This window comes from Triticum aestivum, chromosome 4B (assembly GCF_018294505.1).
Source record: "Triticum aestivum cultivar Chinese Spring chromosome 4B, IWGSC CS RefSeq v2.1, whole genome shotgun sequence".
Taxonomy (NCBI): domain Eukaryota; kingdom Viridiplantae; phylum Streptophyta; class Magnoliopsida; order Poales; family Poaceae; genus Triticum; species Triticum aestivum.
Genome location: NC_057804.1, coordinates 664,008,382 through 664,025,445, shown reverse-complemented (window position 1 = coordinate 664,025,445; position 17,064 = coordinate 664,008,382).

Genomic DNA, 17,064 nt, shown 5'->3' with positions numbered 1-17,064 from the left:
ATATATTCATCATTTTTGGCAGAGGTTTCCACCTTAACCAGAAATCATGAACTTTTCTTAGGGACATTTTGGGTTTATTGAAAAAGATTTTAATCCATCCTAGTTGAGTTGATTTAATGCTAGGGTTTGGACATCCCCATTTCAAGTTTCAAAAGAATTTTAAACATGATGCAACAGACAAGTGCTAGCCTAGTGCAAGGTAAGGCTAGGGATGTGACAAACCAATAGCGGAACCTAGATGCTCATATTGGCTCCTACATATTCTACGAAGATCCTTATCGGTCAAACCGCATAACAACATATGTTGTTCCCTTTGTCATCGTATGTTACTTGCCCGAGATTCGATCGTCGCTATCATCATACCTAGTTCAATCTCTTTACCGACAAGCTCTTTACTCATTTCGTAATACTTCATCCCGCAACTAACTCATTAGTCACATTGCTTGCAAGGCTTATAGTGATGAGCATTACTGAGAGGGCCCAGAGATACCTCTCCGAAACACAGAGTGACAAATCCTAATCTCGATCTATGCCAACCCAACAAACACCTTCGGAGACACCTGTAGAGCATCTTTATAATCACTCAGTTACGTTGTGACGTTTGATAGCACATAAGGTGTTCCTCTGCTATTCAGGAGTTGCATAATCTCATAGTCTAAGGAACATGTATAAGTCATGAAGAAAGCAGTAGCGATGAAACAGTAACGATCATAATGCTAAGCTAACAGATGGGTCATGTCCATCACATCATTCTCCTAATGATGTGATCCCGTTCATAAAATGACAACACATGTCTATGGTTAGGAAAATTAACCATCTTTGATTAACGAGCTAGTCAAGTAGAGGCATACTAGGGACACTATGTTTTGTCTATATATTCACACATGTACTAAGTTTCAGGTCAATACAATTCTAGCATGAATAATAAACATTGATTATGATATAAGGAAATATAAATAATAACTTTATTATTGCCTCTAGGGCATATTTCCTTTAGAAACATAATACAAATTGATAATTAACAACATTACCTAACATGTACGCTCGTGACCAAGCTTGCATACACATAAGAGCTCTAGCTATGCTTGGAGTAAGCCGATTGCAATGTGCACTAAGCAACCTCCCGCTAGTATTGAAGACTGACTCCGATGCCACAGATGTAAAAGGGGTGGGCAATATATCACGAGAAATGTTCTGCAAAGTAAGGTACTTGGCACCTCCAACTTTCCACCAATTAATAATGTCAAGATCCGCCATTCTATGAATAAGGGGCTCGTCCAAGTACGTCTCCAATTCTGAGCGAACTTGAGAAGGAGCAACAAGTTGTGAAGAAAAGTATTGCTCAAATACACCCAAAATTCCATCCACACCGCCATCATGAACAAGTGGGGTGCTTCCAACATTAAATGTTTCGACACACTGAGATACGTCTTGATATTCAGCCAGCAAATCTAACATTAACTTCTTTATTTTATCAACTTCTGTGGATGCATGTTCACTTCCATACAATGACCCAAATGAAGCCTTCAACATATGCATCTTATAATGTGGATCGGGGACGGTGGCAATAGACATAAGACCGTGGAGATTTTTCCAATACTTCTCAAACTTGTCTTTCATTTCCATAGACATAGCTTTTATGACACTACCTTTACTAGTTTTCCATTTATGAATGGCCAACCAAATGCCACATATCTGCGGAAAGAAAAGACTAGTTGTAACATATGAAGTGCCCGACAACAACTCTATGACATCAAAGAATACTTTTAGCCTATCACAAACCTCCTTAGCAAAGACCCAATCTTCCCCGGTTGTACAAGTAAAATTCTTTTCACGTATAGAAAGTCTTTCAAAAACATCTTTGTATCGCATGCACCATTTAACATTATGTAGGCAGAATTCCACCTAGTTTTACAATCAAGAGCCAATCTACATGTGTATTCATTTTTCAGAAGGCGTGCCATCTTTTCAAACTTCTCATGTCTTTTATGTGTGGCTCACCAAAATGCAGCACTATCTCGTACCCTCTCAATCCTTTTCTCCATGACATCCAATCCATCTTTTACAATCAGATTTAATATATGAGCAGCACAACACATATGCAACAACGATCCTTCCAACATAAGAGAAGAGGTGTCCAACTTATCTGGTAGAATTCCGATAGCCTTGTCATTTGATGTACAATTGTCGAAGGTCACCGTCGATATCTTGTTCTCAAGGTGCCACTCAACAAGACATGCATGTAGTGCTTCACATATAACTTCAGCATTGTGTGGCACGGAACATAAACAAACCTATGCAACAAAAGTTAAGGGAATATTTAGGTTCATAGTAACATTTATCAATACATCTATTTCGGACTAATAATGATTTAGAGTGAGACATGGTTGCCTCTTTAATTTCCAAGAAGCATCAATATAATGCAGTTACAGCCATATAGCCCCTCTTTTGATGGCCAGCCGTCTACAAATCTGTTGTGATGGCTACTCGGTTCTCCTACTTTGCAAAGTACTTCACCATGCTATTCTTTTGGACACAAAACACATTTATAATGTCCTTCCTAATGGTATTTCTAGACACTACCTTGAACATTGGTTGCAAAGTACCACAAAATTTCCGGAATCCAGCATGATCAATAATAGAAAGCGGGCAGTCATGCACACATATTACCAATGCAAGTTCCTTTCTAGCAAGTTCTTGATAAAAAATATAGGTCTCCAAATTTTCCCATCCCCACATTTTGACAACTTTAATTTGCTTTGCTCTGGACACATTGGTTCAAGCCGAGCGAGACAACTATTATGATGAGTCCTTAAGTGTGACGTAACCAGAGGTTGATTCTGCAGCATATGGCTTATGACACCAGTTGCATATTGCCTGGCATTTCCCATTGATTTGTTCTCTCTTAAAATCATCTCATACATATGATGTACGCTTCCTTCTAGAACCAGTCAGTTTTGGCTGCTCCATTGTTGTACTGGTATCCTCTTGTGGAGTTGAACTTGCGACGACGACAGCTCCAGCCACGCCTGAGACATCTGCTCTAGGGGCAACAAACGACTACCCAACATGCATCTCAATGTATTAAGTTTGCAAGAAACAGAGTATCACAATAAGTGTGATGACATAATAGACAGGAAGGCATCAATTAATATGACGAAACTCGATCGTTTTATCCTTAGTGGCAACAATACAATACATGCCTTAGCCCTTTTTGTCACTGGGTTATATCATCACAATATTGAAGCCACAGCAAAGCACCAATCACTCTGGAGAGAAAAAGCCCATCAAACTTGGCCAAACAAGATAATAGATCGGGGGCATGCAAAGCTATTTTACTATACACCAAGAAAACCTCAAAAGATTTTATTTATTTCAATGAACAATCTTATCATAAAGTGATAGTTCTTCATATCCCAATAAACACACCACCGATTACATCGAATTGATCCCGATCATGTGAGGCAACTCACGGAAACATGGTATGGAAGATCCAAAAGAGAGAGAAAGAACCATCTAGCTACTACTATGGACCCTTGGTCCTAATGGAACTACTCACACATGGTCATGAAGGCAGCAAGGTTGAAGACTCCAGCAAAGGCTTCCCCCTCCGGCAGAACTCCGAAAGAGGCCTCTGGATTAGATCTTCGTGAAACAGGAACTTGCGGCAGCGATAAAATTTCTAAAACTACAGCGAAGGGTATTTATAGGGATTTATGGAGGTAGAAAGGAGTTAATGCGGTTCCTGTGGGCTCCACACTCCCGTGTGGGCGAATGGTGGATTGTCTGGCCCTTCCCCAAATCTTATAGAGTCTTCCGTCATCGAGAAAAAATCCTCAAAAATTGGCATTGTGTTTTGATCTTTGTAAATATTGATTTGCTGCAAAACCGAAAACATGCAGAAAGAAAACATGAACTGACACCGTTCACTAAATTAATTGGTTAGTGTAGAAAATAATATAAATTGCTTTAAAATTCTATAAAAGTAATAATATAATCACCTAAAACAACCAAAAATTATAGATATGTTTGAGACGTATCACTAAGTCCTTATCCTCACGTACCGTTGTCGCTCTTCTCACCCACTCGTATATAAGAGTATTACATCATCTATTTGAGCACTAATTTTAGATCATCTATTATACATCATCTACTGGAGTTGGTCTTTTTTAGAGATGTAAAAAACACTTCTTGATGACGTATATTTTATTTCAACGACTCTTTTCTGATGTAAATACATCATCTATTGAAGATGTTGTTTAGTAAGACATTCCAAAGCAACGCTACACCATTTTTATACGAGAAAACTTTCTATCTATTCCAAAGCAATGCTACACGTACGGGCAGGTTTTTACGACTGGATGATTTGGAGGCGCCCCACCCCGTAATCCATCCTAGACCTACCGACTAGCGGGTGTGGCACCGGATTCACCATCGTGCTGCTCGTGATCTCAATTGATCGGATTCTTGCTATAGCTCGTAGTTCACACTAACACTTTGTAATTAAGCTCGATCGATCGAGTAGTGCATGTTAGAGAATAGCTTAAGATAGAGATAGGTTTGGTAGTCTGTTTGAATTACTTTCTATCTCTTCTTCTGTACCTGCGTGTACACCTCTTCCTCTCTCTCTCTTGTACTTCACGGACGTATCCTTGCGATCGTCTACAACTTGTAAGCCACGGCATATTCACTATATATACAAACCACGCGGCCCGAGAGGGTTATACGCTTCCTGCAATCTTACATGGTAATCAGAGCCGCTTCCTCTCGCATCTAGCTTTACGAGAGAAACCAAAACCTAGCGTATACAGACAACTAGCGAGAGAAACCAAAAAGCCATGTCAGGCACCGCTGCATCCACCGATTCTTTCACCCTCGCCGGCACTATGAGTGCCCTAGTTACCCAATCCTCCGCTTCCACCTTTGCGTCATCTTCATCCAGCAGCAGCGGCACCTCTCTCGGTTCTCCACCAACAGAAAAACTCACGAGGACTAATTTCCTCTTGTGGAAGGCAATCGTGCTCCCTCAGATCAAAGGAGCACAGATGGAGCACTTCCTCGACGCCACAAGCCCGGCGCCGCCTGCTACCCTTACCATCACCAAAGATGGGAAGGAGGAGCAGGTCGTGAACTATGCCCGCGCGATCTGGTACGCCCAACAGCAACAGGTACAAGGTTATCTGATGGCTTCGCTTTCTCATGAAGTCCTTGCACAGGTGGTGACTCTACAGACGCCGGCTGAAGTATGGAGGGCGATCCATGCTACCTTTGCTGCACAAACCCAGGCGCAAGAGGTGAATAACAGGATCGCTCTTGCCAATCTCCAGAAGGGGAACTCCACCATGGCGGAGTATCTTGCCAAGATAAAAGCACTGGCGGATGAGATCGCCACCACCAGTGCGCCATTGACCGATCGGGAGATGACCTCCTATGTCCTGAAGGGGCTGGACCTCGAGTATAACTCGGTGGTGTCAGCTCTCGCCACTCGCGTCGAGCCCATCACCACCCCGGAGCTCTATAGCCACCTTCTCAGTTTCGAGGCACGGGTCAACCTACTGCAAGGTATGAATATGCGGCAATCCTCTGTCAATACCATCTCCCGTGGACGCGGCAATGGCGGCCGAGGTCGCGGTCACCAAGGGAGTGGCCGTGGCAACGGCAACGGAAGTGGGCGCATGCCCTTCAACAACACTGGTCCGCGCTCCAGCAACAATGGCGGTTCTTATGGTGGCTCCTACAACAACCGCAGCTCCTCCTCCAACCGGCGATCTAGGTGCCAGCTTTGCAAAAAGCCAGGACACGAGGTAATGGACTGCTGGCATAGGTATGATGAGAATTATGTCCCAGATGAGCGCCATGTTGCTGCTGCGATGAGGGAACAAAGAGAAGAAGAAGGCACCGTATGGTACGCTGACTCGGGTGCGACAGACCACATCACAAGTGAGCTTGAGAAGCTCGCCATCCGGGAGAAGTACTATGGCAATGATCAACTGAACACCGCCGCACACGGAGGAGGTATGGACATACATCACATTGGTCATGCTTTAATTAATTCTCCCACTTCTAAACGTGATCTTCTACTAAAAGATGTTCTGCATGTCCCACAAGCAAACAAAAATCTTGCCTCCGTGTCTCGTTTAACAGCCGATAATAATGTCTTCTTTGAAACTCACCCCGAGTATTTTCTCATAAATGATCGGGCAACGAGGGAGCTCCTCCATCACGGTAGATGCATTGGAGGACTTTACCCCATCACATCCGGAGCATTTAATCGAAAGCGTCGTTGTCAAGCCTACTCCATCATCAAACCTTCTTTGGCAAGATGGCATCAAAGATTAGGACATCCTTCGTCAGTCATAGTTGAGCAAGTAGTGAATAAAGACAGTCTTCCACTGTCAAGTAGTCAAAATAATGAGTATATATGTGATGCTTGTCAATGTGCCAAGAGTCATCAACTCCCTTATCCTAAATCTCATAGTGTGTCATATGCTCCTTTGGAACTTATTTTTAGTGATGTATGGGGTCATGCAAGAGATTCTTTTGGAAGAAAAAAAATATTATGTTAGTTTTATTGATGACTACAGTAAATTCACTTGGATATACTTGCTCAAATGCAAATCTGAAGTTTTCTCCATCTTCCAAGAGTTTCAGAAACTTGTTGAACGTCGATTCAATAAGAAAATTATCGCAGTCCAAAGTGACTGGGGAGGGGAGTATGAAAAATTAAACTCCTTCTTTCGTGACATTGGGATTGAACATCATGTATCTTGCCCTCATGCACATCAACAGAATGGCTCGGCAGAACGTAAGCACCGTCATATTGTTGAAGGAGGATTATCCCTCCTTGCTCATGCTTCGATGCCTCTAAAATATTGGGATGAAGCTTTCATTGCTGCCACATATCTCATTAATCGCTTACCTAGTAAAGTGATTGGGAATATAACCCCTTTGGAAAAATTGTTTCATCAAAAGCCAGATTACAATTCTCTAAAAATCTTTGGATGTGCTTGCTACCCAAATCTTCGTCCCTACAATCGACATAAGCTTGATTTTCGATCTACCCAATGTGTCTTCATTGGCTATAGCAATCTTCATAAAGGGTACAAGTGTCTAGAAATTGCTACTGGACGCATCTACATCTCTAGGGATGTCGTTTTTGATGAGACTCTTTTTCCTTTTGCCAAATTACATCCTAATGCCGGTGCTCTTCTGCGTGCTGAAATTTCCCTTTTGTCTGATCCTTTGTCTCCTTCTGATCACGGGGAAGAGTTAAAAGCAAATGATCAAGTGAGTAGTTTAGAAAAAGTTGTAGCAGAAAATGCTGATTCTAATGGAAAAAATGTAGAATGTGTTTATGATTTCATGTGTGCAGAAATGGACGAAAGGGGCGTTGGATCTCAGGCAGATTTGCCTGTGCACAGCAGTCCCAGAATCTCTCGATCCGATGTAGATCGCGGGGCCAGCGGGGCCAGGCATACTGCAACGCATGCCCCGTCGCCAAGTGGCAGGCTTCAACCAGTTGATGAGGCCATGACCGACCGGAGTGTCAGCAGGGCCCCAGGCAACATGGGCCTCCGCAGTCCCGCTCGCGACAGGCCGACCAGCGTGTGTCCCAATGATAGCGTACAGGGGCGTTCGCCCGACTCCCCGGCTGTTTCGCCCATTGCGTCGGCTGCGTTGGATCTGGAGCCTGACGACGCGTCAGACGAGGGGGATTCACCGGGATCTTCTGTGTCTGAGCCATGCATTACAGAAACACAAGCGCCCTTACCAATTCCATCACGTCACACCAAATCACAATCGGGAATTTTTAAGCCCAAGGAATACAAAGATGGTACAGTCAGGTATGACAGTCATAAACGTGTTTTTCTTACTAGTACTGGTGAACCTGATATTTTGCATGATGCACTTGTGCATAAAGAATGGAAAGGGGTCATGGACAATGAATATCAAGCTCTCATGAAAAATAAGACCTGGCATCTAGTATCTCCTAAAAAGGGCCAAAATGTGATTGATTGCAAATGGGTCTATAAAATTAAAAGAAAGTCGGATGGCAGTATAGATAGATACAAGGCTAGATTGGTTGCAAAGGGTTTCAAACAAAGATTTGGCATTGATTATGAGGACACATTCAGTCCGGTTGTTAAGGCAACTACTATTAGACTTGTTCTATCAATTGCTGTTTCCAGAGGGTGGAGTCTTAGACAGCTAGATGTTCAGAACGCGTTTCTTCATGGTGTTCTTGAGGAAGAAGTGTTCATGTGGCAACCACCAGGGTATGAGAATAAAAGCACACCTCATTTTGTTTGCAAGCTAGATAAAGCTCTATATGGGCTGAAGCAAGCTCCAAGAGCATGGTACTCCAAGTTAAGTACTCAGTTGGAGAAGCTTGGGTTTGCTCCCTCCAAGGCAGACACCTCATTATTCTTTTATAAAAAAGGCAACATTACTATGTTTGTTCTTGTTTATGTTGATGACATAATTGTTGCTAGTTCCAGTTCAGATGCCACCACTTGTTTGCTTCAAGATCTCAACACGGAATTTGCTCTAAAGCATTTGGGCAATCTTCATTATTTCCTTGGTATAGAGGTAAAACAGATAAAAGATGGAATACTTCTAACACAGGATAAATACACCATAGATATTCTCAGAAAAGTGGGGCTAGAACATTGCAAGCCTGTAAGTACACCACTCTCAACTTCAGAAAAACTTACAGTTGAGGTAGGCGAAGCTCTTGGTCCTGAGGATGCTACAAAGTACAGAAGTGTTGTTGGTGCTTTGCAGTATTTGACTTTAACTCGTCCAGATATTTCTTATTCTGTTAACAAAGTGTGTCAATATTTGCATGCACCTACTACAGCTCATTGGACCGCAGTCAAAAGAATTGTGAGGTATCTGAAATTTACAATGGGGCCTGGGATCAAAATCATTAAGTCCTCATCTATGCTTGTCAGTGCCTATTCAGATGCAGATTGGGCAGGATGTGCTAATTATAGGAGGTCTACAGGTGGATTTGATGTATTTCTGGGATCAAATTTGGTGTCATGGAGTGCAAGGAAACAGGCTACTGTCTCGAGATCCAGTACTGAAGCAGAGTACAAAGCTTTAGCTAATGCCACTGCTGAGATTATGTGGATTCAGACTCTACTTTATGAGTTAGGAATTCAGGTTCCTCAAGTTGCAAGGTTATGGTGTGATAATATTGGTGCAACCTACCTCTCAGCAAATCCTGTATTCCATGCACGCACAAAACACATAAAAGTTGATTTTCACTTTGTCAGAGAGAGAGTAGCTCGCAAGCTACTTGACATCAAGTTCATTCCAACAGGAGATCAACTTGCTGATGGTTTTACCAAACCGCTTACTATGAGACGGCTAGATGAATTCAGGTACAATCTAAACCTAGACAAACTTCCATAGGTTTGGATTGAGGGAGGATGTTAGAGAATAGCTTAAGATAGAGATAGGTTTGGTAGTCTGTTTGAATTACTTTCTCTCTCTTCTTCTCTACCTGCGTGTACACCTCTTCCTCTCTCTCTCGTGTACTTCACGGACGTATCCTTGCGATCGTCTACAACTTGTAAGCCACGGCATATTCACTATATATACAAATCACGCGGCCCGAGAGGGTTATACGCTTCCTGCAATCTTACAGTGCATGCACTTTGGTGAAGTGATCAGAGGCATGCATGTGGATCTTATGGATGCAGGTCGGGCAGGCCTGAGCAGTGAGCATCAGACAAGCAGAAAACGACATTATAAATGAGCACATTGGACACTAGGCGGTTAGTTTGCCTTTTCTTCTTTGTCTTGTACAGTGCTCATCTCTAATATTCCAACTTCAGTATGCACGCCATCTATGATCAAGACTCTACGTCCGGACGTACGCAAGAATTCTCACACCTACTGCCTACTGCGAGCGATCGCACAATGGTAATAAATGGACTACTGTAAAAGAAGACCACCTTAGCAAGTACGCTCCTTGTTGATCGGGCACACCGTTCTGGAAAAGTATGCATATGTATTGACCGTCCCGTTGTTGCAGGGAAAGACAAGAAATAAAACTGCATTTGGACAGTTTTATAGTCATATTTTGGGATGGAGGGAGTAGAAGATTCTTGCTTGCAGGTGTGCTTGATGTTGGATAATTTTATTTATTCGATAAAGGATGGATTTTATTAACTCGGGATGCAGCATCAAGAGGTTTCGTCTCAAGTGGAGATGAGCAGTGTTGTTGCTGAGGTGACTCAGGTGTTGCACCACCTTTATCTTTGGAGGAATTTCTTAGCAAGGTTACTCGTGCGGTCCCATCCCCTCTGCTTGGGACCCCGAAGCCTTACACAAGGTAAACGATGTTGCCTCTCGCCCTGAGCGTTGTAGCGAGCGCCCTGAAAAGAAGAACAAAAGAACATTGTGTGCAACATCCCGACTAACAAGTGCGTGCAGTGTAGGTTGTTGGAAGTTTTTTGATGAGTTGTCAGAGGTGAGCAAAGTGAAGGGCGCTGAGCAAAACAAGAAAGACTACCAAGACATGTAAAAAAAAGCCGCTTTCCCCGCAAGTGATTGAGGCTGAGCACTTAGGCGGGCATTGGCGGGAAGTCCAAGCTGGACCTTGCAGGATGTTTCACATAAGATAATATTAGCCCATGATGCTTCCATGTAAAGGCGGTGGCGAGCCTTGATATGGATGAGCTTTGTTGAACGTGTGGTCGTCATTTCGGTTGCACTTGAGCCACACCTAATGCTTCTGGGCCTTCGCGGTCTTGTGTGTGTCGATCAGATGATGTTCCTTGATGTCGCGTTTATGTTTTGCCCTCCACCCAAGCTCCAGTGCCTTTTTCTTGTTTTATGAATTTATTCCGTTTTCTCTAATTAACCGGGAAATATTAGGTTTTTGGGTCCGATTTCCCCTATAAACGACCATCTCTCTTCTTCTTAATGAAATGCAGGAGCCGCCTGCCTTCGCAACGAGGTTCTTAAAAAAGGAAGGATACAAACACAATGAGCACACACCCGGCCTCTGCAAAGTTACGATACTTGATGATGGATGATTAGGAAATTCATGATTAATATTAGAATATAACTCACGACTAAATCAACTATTAGGATGTAAAACTCCAACATATATAATACAATATCGCACATATAGAAATCATAGCTAAAGAGTAGATCAGATCACTTTGCATATGTAGATTGTTTGTGGATGAAGAGTCGTGCAAAATTGATGCTGTGGATAACGATACTGGCAAAGATTTGTCAAAGCATACAGTGACAGAGACAGGCGGTGCACGGCACCACCTGACTAAAGACAACCCGCGGTGAAGAAAAGTGAGCAGTTGCGTGAAGCCCAAAAATCTTATTCGCACTCTCTAGGTGCACGATCACAAGAGGGAGACGTTTTGAAGATTTGTTCTCTCATTGGTTGGTGCATGAAAGTGCTTGTGATGGAGTAGATTATGATGTTAGTGCGAAAGCGAGAATAGGTAGAACCCTAGCTCGATTCGATTCTTTGTTGTTGGCCGATAGGTATATAGGTACACCGCATTTGTGGGGTGAAACTAAAGATTACAACTCCACCTCTCTTGCCATACATGAGCCTTTGAAATTAATTTGGAATTAGCTATTGGGTCAAGCACAAATATTCTAACACTTAGCTCATCCACATTTACTGGCCACACAACACATGGGCACCATGATTCGGGAATGAGCGAAGTCGGTCTTAGATCCACAGTAAGTTTACATCTTAATTTTTTAGGCAGGACAAAGAGTTCATTACAAGTCATTAACCAATGACATATATAAATTAACGGAAAAACTAACGCACACACGTGTGGGCATTTGCACATCGTCCACACGCGTCCAACACCACTCATTTTGCCACGTATGAACAGATGACATCAGCAGAATATTTTTTTATTTTCGGCTTAAAAATGTTTTATCTCCTAATTAAAAAAGCGAATTAAAAATCTGTTGTTACCATTAAATCCGTCTCGACGAGATCTTCAAAAACTAGACCCCATGTTGATATGTTTCGACGAAATTTTTTCCCCCAAAAGTTGTCATGATGTTTACACTGTAGTTGCCATAGGGCTAAACTAAAGTTGCCATGTGGCAATTTTAGTTTTCCGATGATGGCAATTCCAGTACTTTGACCATGAAAATATTTTTTTGTATGAACCATGGCAATTGTAAGTGCATGTACCATGTCAATTTTAATTTATGATGCATGGCAAGTCTAGTTTCTTAATTTCTCATTTTATAATATGTCAAATTTTACTTTTAAATGTAGAAGAAAATGGCTGAAACATATCATGGCAACTTCAGTGTAAACATCATGTCAATTCATGTGCAACAGACATGGCAAATTTTAACCCAAAAAAAATCCGTCGAAATATATTGATATGAGATCTAGTTTCGAAGATCTCGTCGCGAGAGATTTAATGGTGAAAACGGATCTTCAATCGGATTTTTCATTTTAGAGATAAAACATTTTAAAAATAGAAAATCGAAAAAGATTTTCACATGTTTGTGTGCTATAAGGCGTGTGGGCGGATTTGGCTCCCACCGCACATGTGGACGTTAGCGGTGTCCTATATTAATGGGATGACAACTTATTTGGTTGATTCGGATTTGGGCGATTATAAATCATACCGTGATTATACTAGCCCTCATGCTTCCTACCTGAGTGGCTTTATAAGGATCAACAAGGCAACCTAGCTTATCCGTCAACACTGGATTGCATCTAGCTAGCTCTTCCTCCTCATGCATGCACCAGCTTTAAAGTTACTCTCACCGTGCTGCTATCGTTTTACCCATGTCGACGACCGCAGACATTTTTTGCTAGGTGGTACATGAGGTTAAATATGAGTCATGAACAAATAATGGATGCATTAAGTTAATGGGAGTAGCGATTGATCTGGTTGATTCGGATGGTGGGCTAGTTACAAATCATATCATGATTAGTCCTCGCACATCCTACCTAAGTGGATTTATATGTAGCAACAAGGCAACCCTAGCTGTCACCGCCAGATTACATTGCCTCTGCCTCCCCACGCATCAATGCAGTCCACTGTGCTGCTCTCGTTTTCAAAATCCAAACGGTTCTGTTCGTTGCCACATGGGAGAGCTAACCTCTACACCGGGCCTGTTGCGAACCTGCACCAAGTGAAGGGTGGTAAGTTATTTGAGGATCATGCTTGGCATGGTCCAGAGCTTCCAACCCTAAACCCTAGACCACCGCTCGTCCTTCGCTTCGCCTCCCGGGACGGCTCGAGCGGAGCCCAATCCCGCTGCCGCCACCCACCACCCCTCCTCTCCTCAACCACCTCGCCCCCGCTGAATGACGGGGTCGGGCCAAGCCCGCACAGCGGATGGCGGCGGCGGGGCTCTCCCGGCCCGTGACAACACGATCGGTATGTTGGATCTGGGCGGCGGCCCTGGCTTCGTGGCGGCGGGCGGCTACTTTGGCCGCGGAGGGCGGCGTGGTGGCCGGGCCTGGTGACGCTCCGATCTCCCCCATGGCAGCGGTCGGCGGGCGAGGGCATGGCGCTCTGTTGTTGACCCTGTCAGCTCCCCGGCTAGGTCTCTGGTTCCGCTCGGCGTGGCGTCCCGGGGCTTCGGTGGAGAGATGGTGGTCCACGGGAGGGCTGGCCGCTACCGGATTTGGACGGGCAGGGTCGGATTCGGCCGTCCAGCGACGGTTTTCTGCTACGGCAATGCGTCCGCGTGGTGCGGTGGCTGCAGCGCAGCATGGTGACCTCCTGTCCCCGGGCCTGGTGTGGTGGTGTTAGGACTCCGGGGCGGCGGCCCTGGGACGGTGGTTGACGTGTCGGCGGCTATGGAGTTTGTGTGGCGACGCTGCGCCCGCGGTGTGCTTGGTGGAGGGAGGCTTGGCTCTTCTGTCTGGCAGCTTTCGCTCGGTAGCGAGACGTGGTGGTGGTCCCTACGTGGTGATGGAGCAGTTGCTGTGTAGGGGTGCGTGGGTTAGTGCAGGTGCTGGTTGGTATCGGTCGACCGTGTGGGAGTGATGGTGTTTCCTGGTCCGGGCGAAAGCCAGGCCGGTGCTTGCCGGCCGGCAGCGGCAGTGCTCGTGGGCGTCGCTTTCTGCCTTAGAGGCGTTGTCTTGGTGATTTGTGAATCATCATCTCTCGGGTCAAGATCTACAGGCAAAAGTCAAGATCCTGGTTGGATCAGGCGGCAGTGTCGTCTCCAACGTCGTGTTCCCTCTTTGGGGCGCCGTCTTGGAGGTCTTGGTCCCATTTGTGCTTCCTGCGGGCTGTACGTGCACGGCATCGCGGTCGGCACATGCCTGGTCGGCAATGAGGTTGATGTGGCATTGTGACGTGTGTGGCAACGACGATGATGGCGAGCAGAGATGAGTCGCCGCTTGTCCTTCCAATGTCGACGGTCCGGTGCGCCAATGGGTGTGCCCGTGCAGGTTTCTGGCTATGACAGAGAAGTCGGAGCTGCGGGCGGCGGGGTCGTTGTGGCAACGATGACTCCATGAGGGCAGTTTTTCTTTGGGTGGTGCTCTCTAGATGTTGTGCTGGACTAGGTCGGGGCGAGGCTTGCAACTTTCTCCTCTGAAGCTCGTCGGCAAAATCAGAGCTGCCATGTCCTCGACGCTGTGGTCGATTGTTTGCCGTAGTGATTGTTTGGCGTAGTTGTGGCCAGGTCGGCCGCATGTGCCCCTTGTGAGGTTTGTATCTAGGTTTTCGGCCGGTTTTTCTCTAATTAACGAGGCAACTCTCTTCTTCTTAATCAATGAAAATGGCAAATCTTTTGCCACGTATAAAAATTAAAAGATTAGACAGAGTCGTCTTGGCATCATGCTTCTCATACACACCTGTTAGATAATTGTGCAGCTCTATGATACCCCAGGAGCAACCATGAGAACAATATCAAGCCTCATTAGTAATCAGCATCTCAAGAATATCAGCGGCAAGGAAGGATCGGAGGCATGACCTTGTTGTCCATCTCCAATACGCTCTCCTCTTGTTGATGCTTGATGTTCACACGCTGAAGGTTTTGTTGCTGTCCTCAGACCAGCTGGTCTCCATTGCCACCGTGCAATTGCTCGTGACCAATCGGCCACTTCCTTGACGATGATAGCTACTGATGACCACAGATCACCATAGTACTTACTGGAAGTTTATCCGTATATTTGTCGAACCTGAGGAGCTATGGTTAGTCCTTCCCTCGTAACACAAATAGACTTGTAATGATCTCTAGTTGTGTGCACACCTAAAGCGAACTTTGGAAATCATTATATTTGGTGCTACCTTCTATAAGGGCACATAAACGGTATATATATATATACCTACTAATAAAAGAAATAGGTATTCTTAGTCCATTTTACTATTTTATAGAAAACCCCTTAATATTTCTGACATTAAAACCCCTTGCAACCCACATGACCTTTTGCTAGTGTAATATAAAGTAAAGAAACAATTAAATAACCTATACTAATCTAGGCAATGCTCCAGTAATGAGGGCTTATAGACATGAGGTAACTAGCTCGTCCCTCGTCCCTCGCATCGCTCTTGCGGGCGGCGGCGGGGGAACCCTAGCCCCCACCCCGCGCCCCTACACCGTCCCCTCCCCTCGCCGCCACCAGAAGGCGCCGTTGGGCGAAGCCCGGTGCGCGTCGGCGGCAGCGGGGCCCTTCATCTCCTCCCGGCGTCCGGCTGTAGCGCGAGATGCGGCGGCGCGGCGGAGTCCTGATGTTGATGCGGCGAGAGCGCGTCGGGCGGCGTGGCGGCCAGACGGTGGTGCGAACGGGCGGCCAGGCCGTGGCGCTGCGCCCGGGGTTGGCTCTGGGGCGGCAGCGCGGGCACGGATCCATCGCGGATCTGGTCGTATGGGCGCGGTCTCGGCCTCCCCTGCTCGGCCGGCGGGTCTCGGTGGGGGGACTTCTCCTTGCTGAGATCTGGCAGCGGCGGCCTGGATCATCCTGATCCCGGCAAGGATGGCGGCGACCCGTGCACGAGAGATGGAGGTCTTCGATTAGATTTGGGTGAAAACCTGCTATTTGCTATCTCCAAGGCCGGCGATGGCGATGCAGTCTGCGTCGTTCTCTTCCCGAGGCATCACCGTGGAGAAGTTCAAGGCCACTCTCTGCTACCTCTAGGGTAAACGTAGATCAGTAGATCGGATTATGGCGGCTCTCTGGTGTCGTTTCCCTCTTGGGGGCGTCATTCTTGGTGGTGCACACGGGCTCGAGGGACCGAAGGACGACGACTTTGGTGGAGCGGTGCTTCATCTTGCACATTGATGATGGCAGATCTCGGCGGCGTGGCACTGTGGAGACTCGACGTCTGATGCGCGGAGATGGACTCGCACAGGAGGAGGAAGCTGTCTGGCGTCATGTTGATGTTGATGGCACAGAAGCCTGGCAAGGTCAGTGCTTCAGTTCTGCTCTGAGGATGGGCCGAGGGATGATGGAGGTGACGACCCTTGTAGAGTGCGGTTCTCATTGGGAGTGTGCCAGACCGGTGTGGGACCCAATCCTTAGTGGCTTGGATGGGACGCCCAATCCATAGTGGTTTGGATGGGACACCTGGCTTTAGATGTTAGGCTTTGGTGCGATGTCTGTTTGGTATTAGGCCCGGACATTCGGCACGCCTTCATCAAGGGGATATGAGTAGCAACCATGTTGCCAAGATGGTGGCTTCAGGCTTATTGATGTATCACCTTGTATGGTCTTTGTGAATAATTAATAATATGGTTGTATGCATCGTCCAGATGCAGAAGCCGGGGGTACATCCTCCTTTTCTAAAAAAAATGAGGTAACTAGCTACCGTCAGTTAACTAATGAGATAGCAAAGAGGGCAAAGCCTAGACTAGGCAAGTAGGAGGCATACAAAAAATGTGTAATGGTTTAACATCACTCAAAATGTCCAAGTATTGACTGATCTAGTATTTTCTCTTAAATCCTTACATTGGTCCTTTAATTGGTGTTCTTGTAAAATAAAGATAATTGAGGATATTTCCCAATAAAATTGTATTTTCATAAATAACCTGATAGTCAATAAGAAACAAGATAGACAAAAAAGTCTCACACAA